Raw genomic sequence first — 10,000 nt, 5'->3', positions numbered from 1 at the left:
CACACATCCGCCAGCCTCTTGCTACAAGCATCGAACCGACGTGACGTATCTGACGGTGACTCAGGCATCCGCGTACTGCCACCACTATCCACCCCCCCCCTCTCTCTCTGCCCCCTTCCCACACAATACCAAATTTAACCAACTTTATCGCTTAACCTAACTGTGGCTGTACCAGTTTATCGCTTAACCTAACTGTGGCTGTACCAGTTTATCGCTTAACCTAACTGTGGCTGTACCAGTTTATCGCTTAACCTAACTGTGGCTGTACCAGTTTATCGCTTAACCTAACTGTGGCTGTACCAGTTTATCGCTTAACCTAACTGTGGCTGTACCAGTTTATCGCTTAACCTAACTGTGGCTGTACCAGTTTATCGCTTAACCTAACTGTGGCTGTACCAGTTTATCGCTTAACCTAACTGTGGCTGTACCAGTTTATCGCTTAACCTAACTGTGGCTGTACCAGTTTATCGCTTAACCTAACTGTGGCTGTACCAGTTTATCGCTTAACCTAACTGTGGCTGTACCAGTTTATCGCTTAACCTAACTGTGGCTGTACCAGTTTATCGCTTAACCTAACTGTGGCTGTACCAGTTTATCGCTTAACCTAACTGTGGCTGTACCAGTTTATCGCTTAACCTAACTGTGGCTGTACCAGTTTATCGCTTAACCTAACTGTGGCTGTACCAGTTTATCGCTTAACCTAACTGTGGCTGTACCAGATTATCGCTTAACCTAACTGTGGCTGTACCAGATTATCGCTTAACCTAACTGTGGCTGTACCAGATTATCGCTTAACCTAACTGTGGCTGTACCAGATTATCGCTTAACCTAACTGTGGCTGTACCAGATTATCGCTTAACCTAACTGTGGCTGTACCAGATTATCGCTTAACCTAACTGTGGCTGTACCAGATTATCGCTTAACCTAACTGTGGCTGTACCAGATTATCGCTTAACCTAACTGTGGCTGTACCAGATTATCGCTTAACCTAACTGTGGCTGTACCAGATTATCGCTTAACCTAACTCAAGTTGTCCCTTAACCTAACTCAAGTTGTCCCTTAACCTAACTCAAGTTGTCCCTTAACCTAACTCAAGTTGTCCCTTAACCTAACTCAAGTTGTCCCTTAACCTAACTCAAGTTGTCCCTTAACCTAACTCAAGTTGTCCCTTAACCTAACTCAAGTTGTCCCTTAACCTAACTCAAGTTGTCCCTTAACCTAACTCAAGTTGTCCCTTAACCTAACTCAAGTTGTCCCTTAACCTAACTCAATTTGTCCCTTAACCTAACTCAATTTGTCCCTTAACCTAACTCAATTTGTCCCTTAACCTAACTCAATTTGTCCCTTAACCTAACTCAATTTGTCCCTTAACCTAACTCAATTTGTCCCTTAACCTAACTCAAGTTGCCCCTTAACCTAACTCAAGTTGCCCCTTAACCTAACTCAATTTGTCCCTTAACCTAACTCAATTTGTCCCTTAACCTAACTCAATTTGTCCCTTAACCTAACTCAATTTGTCCCTTAACCTAACTCAAGTTGCCCCTTAACCTAACTCAAGTTGTCCCTTAACCTAACTCAAGTTGTCCCTTAACCTAACTCAAGTTGTCCCTTAACCTAACTCAATTTGTCCCTTAACCTAACTCAAGTTGTCCCTTAACCTAACTCAAGTTGTCCCTTAACCTAACTCAATTTGTCCCTTAACCTAACTCAATTTGTCCCTTAACCTAACTCAAGTTGCCCCTTAACCTAACTCAAGTTGCCCCTTAACCTAACTCAAGTTGTCCCTTAACCTAACCCACGTTGTCCCTTAACCTAACCCACGTTGTCCCTTAACCTAACCCACGTTGTCCCTTAACCTAACCCACGTTGTCCCTTAACCTAACCCACGTTGTCCCTTAACCTAACCCACGTTGTCCCTTAACCTAACCCACGTTGTCCCTTAACCTAACCCACGTTGTCCCTTAACCTAACCCACGTTGTCCCTTAACCTAACCCACGTTGTCCCTTAACCTAACCCACGTTGTCCCTTAACCTAACCCACGTTGTCCCTTAACCTAACCCACGTTGTCCCTTAACCTAACCCACGTTGTCCCTTAACCTAACCCACGTTGTCCCTTTGCCTAACATAGTTCACTGCTCGGAATCTCTGGTGTCGTTGTTATCCTCATGTAGATGTCTTGCGAGTGTTGCTTACTTTCCACATATTCCCGCTATCCACTGTCAATTGTACTGCAATAGGACTATATCGCCCCCCCCCTCTGTCCCCCTCTTTGTGTCTCTGTCCTCTCAAGCTGGTCGGTTTGGCGTTTGAGTGTTAAATGAGCCTCGCAGCTGTTCAGTTGCATTCAGATGTCGACGCCCTCAGTGTACGTCGTGGTATGGTCTGTGTCCATTGTCCGCTGATGTCGTACGCGTAACCCACACGCTGTACCGATCATCGGTCGTTACGTACAGAGTGAAGTAGTGTGATACGTGTGACCGTACGCTGGCTGTGCCCAACGGTGTCGAATCTCAATTTCCATATGTTGTGCTCGATGCTACTTGTCTCGTCTCCCAATAACAGCTAGGTTGCACTGTGGTACGCCGTAGAGGCGTGTGGGAGGAACGTACGAACGCATTGTATGTCACCCTGGGTCGCTGGGGGTGGTGGTGCGGTGAGTCAGGTCAGGTCAGGTCAGGTCAGCGTGAGCCGTCTGATGTAGTGACGCGTGTATTCCGACTTTGTCGTATTGCCTCACACAAAGTGCTACCCTGGTGGACCGCGTTCCATATCTGGGACATGCCGCAGATGCCGGTTGACAGTGGATCGCGGAAGGGACATCGCATACGTGCGCGGGCCACCTTCCACGTGTTCTCTTCTGCACATGTCGCAGTGTGTATGTGGTCTGATGTAGTGTGTCGTGACACATGACATCCTGGCATGCAAGAATTGTTGAATTCGCAAATGTAGGTGGACATCTACGTTTACTGCCCAAGATACGCAAATGAACTGGAAATCCGTTGTTGAGCGGTTCACGCTGGAGGTGAATCTGTGATGGCGACGATCGGTACAGCTATTAACCGGTTGTTTCAGCGGTACCCGCCACATCCACACACGTGACTAGGCCCATGTGGGTATGAAGCGATACGCGGCGGTGGCTTCGTGGGACTGTTCCCGGCCGGTGAAGGGGGGCCGCCCGGCGTGTTGGCCGCGCGCTGCGTGGGCGCACGCGCAACAGCCGGCTGGTGGGGGGCGCCGAGTGGCAGGAGCGCCAGCAGACGGGCCCGGCAGGCGGCGCAGCTACGCTGCGGCGCACCCTGCACGCGGCGCCTGGCGGCCAAAGTTGGTTCAGCCGAGCCCGGTGCGAAGCGCGGTGGACATCTGCAGTGTGCTGGTCTGATTGAGGACTGTGTGCGTTGAGGATGCGCCGCCGCCTGGCACTCGGCGCCGCGACGCCGTCTGCTGCTCGGTCGCCCCAGCGGTTCTCGCAGGTGGTTTGTATCGCAGTTGTGCGGACGTGTTGGCGCGTGCGCTGTGCTGGGAGAGTTCGCTTCTGCACCCAAGTGGGGCTTTGCCCTTGTGTGGCGCTGGCGTTGGAGCTGCCGGTCACCATAGGTGGCGCGTGTTGTCTCCCGCCGGCAATGCCACGACAGCACGCTCCCGGGCCTCTGTCGGCAGCGGCAAGCTCAGTTGGGAGCAAGGGTGTTCGCACTAAAACCGTCTACTCGCCTAACTCCGGGTGATTGCGCCTCTCTCGAAACCGACCAAGTACCTAGGACGGCGCTGCGCGCCGCCGGGACCTGAGAGGGTTTCGAGGTGTATCGTGCAGGGGAGCTCGGCCTCCTCCTGTTTGCAGAATAATTGAGCGGACGCTTGCGTGTTCGCGCGGGCCCCCGGGACACACTCCCGGGCGGCCGGCTGCTCAGCTCTAGTTGACGCAGCTCCCTGGTTGATCCTGCCAGTAGTCATATGCTTGTCTCAAAGATTAAGCCATGCATGTCTCAGTACAAGCCGCATTAAGGTGAAACCGCGAATGGCTCATTAAATCAGTTATGGTTCCTTAGATCGTACCCACGTTACTTGGATAACTGTGGTAATTCTAGAGCTAATACATGCAAACAGAGTCCCGATACAGGAGCCATACTACTGGGCCGGGCAAATATCATTCATGTCGAAAACATGGCAAACAATCTTTACAGGAGAGGAGCCAAGGGCGTTAATAGTAATAACAAATAAGGCCCTCAGAGCCACAAAAATAGCGCAACTCTCTGATTGCCACTGTAACGTCATCGAGTTGCAGTCACCCGCTGGGATATTATATATTGTCAATATGTACTTTCAGTACGGGGGAAATTTCGAACATTTCATAGAACATCTCTCCAGGGTAATGATGGCGTTACGTGGGCGTAAGGTAATAATCACAGCAGACATGAACGCGAAATCCCCCCTATGGCACAGCGGCACTAGGGACGAAAATGGTGAAAGGGCAGAGGAAGCAATAATGGCGTCACAGCTGGTGGTAGTAAATAAAGCAGGGAACCCCCCCACCTATGCAGGAGGAGGGGGACAAGGCACCAACATCGATGTGACGTTAGCATCACCGAATGCTATAAACCTCATCCACAGCTGGAATGTGATAGAGCACGCTACCACAAGTGATCACAACCTGATTACTTTTTGCATAGGAGATGAAGAGTGCCGCTGGGACCTGGGGTGGGAGATTCAATATAACTATCACAAGACAAATTGGGAATGCCTGGCTCAGGAGTGTGACGTTCCTCCGTTGCCTGAGAGTGGCCTGGATGTCGACAGGTACGCCGAAGAACTGGTAGGCTCCATCGTTAGGGCGGTAAAGGTCGCCGTGCCAACCAGGAGGAGGGCCGTGGCGGCCTCACCATCACCATGGACTGCCAAACTGGAAGGTATGCGTCGGTCTGTTAGACGGGCGAGGAGGTACTACCAGCGAAGTGCCGTCTGGCAAGAGAAGCAATACTGGCTGCAGCGCTACAGAGATGAGAAAGAAAATTTTCAAAGGGAATTAAAGGAAGTAAGAACAAGGAGTTGGGAGAAGTATGTGCTAAATCAGCTCGATACCGATCCCTGGGGAATACCCTACAAACTCGTAAGGGAAAAGGTTAAATCCCCCGCGGTTCTCTCGACCATCCGAGATGGAGACCGAGTGACAGAGTCGTGGAAGGAAACTGCTGAAGTTCTCCTGCGCACTCTGCTACCGGACGATGATGAACATGATGATGATGACTCTCAAAGGCAAATCCGCAGGGAGGATTCTCTAGAATATACCAATAATACTAGAGTGTACCCTTTCTCTGTAGCAGAAGTCGCAGCACATATCAAATCATTAAAGAAGGGGAAGGTGCCAGGACCGGACGGCATTGTAGCAGAGGTGGTACAGTTCCTCGCCCCACAGCTGGTGGCTCCTCTAACGCGGCTCTTCAATGAGTGTCTCACAGCTGGGAAATTTCCGAGAGTATGGAAGACTGCAAATGTAGTAATCATACAAAAAGGAAAGGACAAGGACCCTATGGATCCCAAATCCTATAGACCTATATGCCTGTTAGACACCATGGGGAAGCTGCTGGAGAGGCTGCTGGCGGACAGACTGACCGCACATAGGATGCTGCGTGGAATGAGTGACAGGCAGTTCGGCTTTAGGCCGGGGCGATCAGCGTCTGACGCAATCGCCCTGGCGGCTGAGGTCTGTGGCTCATCCACGCACAAGTATGTCGTAGGCATCATGGTGGACATCAGTGGCGCCTTTGACAACCTCTGGTGGCCCTCGCTCTTCTCACGTTTGCGTGAGATGGAGTGTCCAGGGCCCCTGTATGGCTGTCTGAGGAGCTATTGCATGGACAGGGAGGTCTGGCTATCATCGCCTAGCGAGAGAGTAAGTAAGACCTGTACGAAGGGGTGCCCCCAGGGATCGGTCCTGGGGCCACTCTTTTGGGACGTAAACATAGAGCCCCTGTTAGTCAGGTTACAACAATGTAGAGATGTGCTAGACGTGATAGCCTACGCTGACGACCTCCTCCTGCTGGTAGGTGGCCGTAGCCGAGAAGACTTAGAGCCAAAAGTGGAAAGGTCAATGCAAATTCTCCAGGAATGGTGCCGAGAGGCAAAAATGAGAATTGCACCACACAAATCAACATATCTTCTACTAAAAGGCAGTCTGATAAGAAATCCAACTGTCAGGATTGCGGGAGCCCCAGTTCTCCGGCGACGCGAAGCTAGGTATCTTGGAGTAATAATAGACGAAAAATGGAATTACGCGACGCACATAGAAATGATTGCACAGCGCGCGATAGAAGTCCTTAATAACTTAATAAACATAGAACATAAAAGATTTCACTTACCCCCCCACCTAATAAAATTATATCATAATAGTATTCTGACTTCCTTAGTAGGGTATGCCAGCGGGGTCTGGGCACACAGGCTCACGAGGGTGGCGCCTGCCATGGCCGTGAGGAGGGTGCAGCGAAGTATGCTACTAAGATCTGCTGGGGCATACAGAACTACTCCTGGGGGGGCGTTGCTAGTTATTATGGGATTATGTCCCCTTGATATAAAAATTAGGGAGCAGGCAGCGTGGTATTGGGTAACAAAGGGGAAAGTTGAAAAGACTAGGGAAATCATGGGTGTGCAAGTAGGGGACAAATACGCAATCAAGAGAAGGGGGGAGGAACTATGGCAGAGTCAGTGGGAAGGGGAAGGAACTGGGAGACGAGTTTTTGAGCTACTTCCAGATGTTGCAGAAAGATTAAAAATGGGATACTTTCAGCCAAGTAGGGGTCTGCTGCACTTCCTGACAGGACATGGGCCATATCCGGCATACCTTTGCCGATTTGGTAAACAGGCGACACCAGCGTGTGACTGTGGTGCTCCGGAAGGAACTCCCGAACACGTCATCTACAACTGCACGTTGTATGATGGAGTGGCAAGTGAACTTAGAGCGCAACTTCCTAGCCAAGATACATATACCTTGCTGCGGCGTGCCGACACTTTCAGAGTCCTCAACAGTCTGGCAAATGAAATCTCAATGAAAGTCATGAGGGACTTTATTAGGGCAAGGAACTAATCAAGTACCAAACCGAACTTGACCGAGTTGCACCTGCACTACCGCCAGGCGCGGATCTGGCCAGCCATTTCATGGCTGGAATCCGCCGCGTCTTCGGACAAGGATGGCAGGTGCACTACCCGGAATTGGAATTATCGCACAACTATTTTTTGAGTAGAAAGTAGTTTAAGTAAGAACTAGAAATACTAACATACTAACAGGTAGGGACTGCAGTGAAGTTAAAGTCGTAGCCAGCCCAGTGCCAGGGACACGCCCACTGGGGTTAGCTCGGTGGGCAGGCTAAATAACAGTAGGTTTGTATGCATAACTTCTGGCACATACTGTAACACTGCAGATCACACTAGAATAGTCATGTAAGGTAGTCTAACAAGTAACTTATTAATCATGCCCGTAGTTAGTGCCACACAAGTAATACACTGCCAATTAGTAGTTTGTAATAAGGACCCACTAATTACTTGAGGTGGTGGGTTAATAGTATGGGAATAGTTTCTTGTATTTGACTTTTTGTATCATACTTAGTTATATATTAAGATGTTGTATAATTAAATTAATGTTGTTGTATTATTAATAAAGTTTTTTTTAAAAAAAAAAAAAAAAAAAAAAAAAAAAAAAGAGTCCCGACCAGAGATGGAAGGGACGCTTTTATTAGATCAAAACCAATCGGATTGGCTTGTCTGGTCCGTTTGCCTTGGTGACTCTGAATAACTTTGGGCTGATCGCACGGTCCTCGTACCGGCGACGCATCTTTCAAATGTCTGCCTTATCAACTGTCGATGGTAGGTTCTGCGCCTACCATGGTTGTAACGGGTAACGGGGAATCAGGGTTCGATTCCGGAGAGGGAGCCTGAGAAACGGCTACCACATCCAAGGAAGGCAGCAGGCGCGCAAATTACCCACTCCCGGCACGGGGAGGTAGTGACGAAAAATAACGATACGGGACTCATCCGAGGCCCCGTAATCGGAATGAGTACACTTTAAATCCTTTAACGAGTATCTATTGGAGGGCAAGTCTGGTGCCAGCAGCCGCGGTAATTCCAGCTCCAATAGCGTATATTAAAGTTGTTGCGGTTAAAAAGCTCGTAGTTGGATTTGTGTCCCACGCTGTTGGTTCACCGCCCGTCGGTGTTTAACTGGCATGTATCGTGGGACGTCCTGCCGGTGGGGCGAGCCGAAGGGGTGCTTTCGCGTCCCGAGGCGGACCCCGTTTAAATCCTACCAGGGTGCTCTTTGTTGAGTGTCTCGGTGGGCCGGCACGTTTACTTTGAACAAATTAGAGTGCTTAAAGCAGGCAAGCCCGCCTGAATACTGTGTGCATGGAATAATGGAATAGGACCTCGGTTCTATATTGTTGGTTTTCGGAACCCGAGGTAATGATTAATAGGGACAGGCGGGGGCATTCGTATTGCGACGTTAGAGGTGAAATTCTTGGATCGTCGCAAGACGAACAGAAGCGAAAGCATTTGCCAAGTATGTTTTCATTAATCAAGAACGAAAGTTAGAGGTTCGAAGGCGATCAGATACCGCCCTAGTTCTAACCATAAACGATGCCAGCCAGCGATCCGCCGCAGTTCCTCCGATGACTCGGCGGGCAGCCTCCGGGAAACCAAAGCTTTTGGGTTCCGGGGGAAGTATGGTTGCAAAGCTGAAACTTAAAGGAATTGACGGAAGGGCACCACCAGGAGTGGAGCCTGCGGCTTAATTTGACTCAACACGGGAAACCTCACCAGGCCCGGACACCGGAAGGATTGACAGATTGATAGCTCTTTCTTGATTCGGTGGGTGGTGGTGCATGGCCGTTCTTAGTTGGTGGAGCGATTTGTCTGGTTAATTCCGATAACGAACGAGACTCTAGCCTGCTAACTAGTCGCGTGACATCCTTCGTGCTGTCAGCGATTACTTTTCTTCTTAGAGGGACAGGCGGCTTCTAGCCGCACGAGATTGAGCAATAACAGGTCTGTGATGCCCTTAGATGTTCTGGGCCGCACGCGCGCTACACTGAAGGAATCAGCGTGTCTTCCTAGGCCGAAAGGTCGGGGTAACCCGCTGAACCTCCTTCGTGCTAGGGATTGGGGCTTGCAATTGTTCCCCATGAACGAGGAATTCCCAGTAAGCGCGAGTCATAAGCTCGCGTTGATTACGTCCCTGCCCTTTGTACACACCGCCCGTCGCTACTACCGATTGAATGATTTAGTGAGGTCTTCGGACTGGTACGCGGCATCGACTCTGTCGTTGCCGATGCTACCGGAAAGATGACCAAACTTGATCATTTAGAGGAAGTAAAAGTCGTAACAAGGTTTCCGTAGGTGAACCTGCGGAAGGATCATTACCGACTAGACTGCATGTCTTTCGATGTGTGTGTCGTGTCGCGCAACACGCTACCTGTACGGCAGTGGCCGTGCGCCGCGTGCGGAACCACGCGTGCCTCTCAAAACTAGCGGAAGTGTTGTTGTTGTGTGGTACGAGCGCTGAAGCTCTGGAGCGGCTGGCCTGCGGTACCTGGCGCCTGGCGCCGGTTTTGAATGACGTTCGCCCGAGTGCCTGTCCGCTCCGGTGTGGAGCCGTACGACGCCCATCGGCTGTGAGGCCGTTGGACACAAAAAAATAGTGGAACAGGGGCCGTCAGACGCCTCAGTCCCGCAAATGCTACTGTCTTGAAAGAGACAGTGGGAGACTGAAAAGGAAAAGATCACCCAGGACGGTGGATCACTCGGCTCGTGGGTCGATGAAGAACGCAGCAAATTGCGCGTCGACATGTGAACTGCAGGACACATGAACATCGACGTTTCGAACGCACATTGCGGTCCATGGATTCCGTTCCCGGGCCACGTCTGGCTGAGGGTCGGCTACGTATACTGAAGCGCGCGGCGTTTGTCCCGCTTCGGAGACGTGGGAGTGTCGTGGTCGCCTGTGTGGCCGGCCGCGTCTCC

At 50.5% G+C, this 10,000-nt stretch overlaps 1 non-coding gene across 1 annotated transcript; it reads left to right on the top strand.

The window, feature by feature from the left end:
* The first annotated feature begins 9,760 nt into the window (after positions 1-9,760).
* Positions 9,761-9,915, top strand: LOC126313639 (5.8S ribosomal RNA). The gene has a single exon (XR_007555288.1). It is a non-coding gene; the product is annotated as a 5.8S ribosomal RNA (ribosomal RNA).
* Positions 9,916-10,000: the final 85 nt, after the last annotated feature.

The sequence above is a fragment of the Schistocerca gregaria genome, unplaced genomic scaffold (assembly GCF_023897955.1).
Source record: "Schistocerca gregaria isolate iqSchGreg1 unplaced genomic scaffold, iqSchGreg1.2 ptg000483l, whole genome shotgun sequence".
NCBI classification, from domain to species: domain Eukaryota; kingdom Metazoa; phylum Arthropoda; class Insecta; order Orthoptera; family Acrididae; genus Schistocerca; species Schistocerca gregaria.
This window is presented reverse-complemented; position numbering and strand designations above follow the sequence as displayed.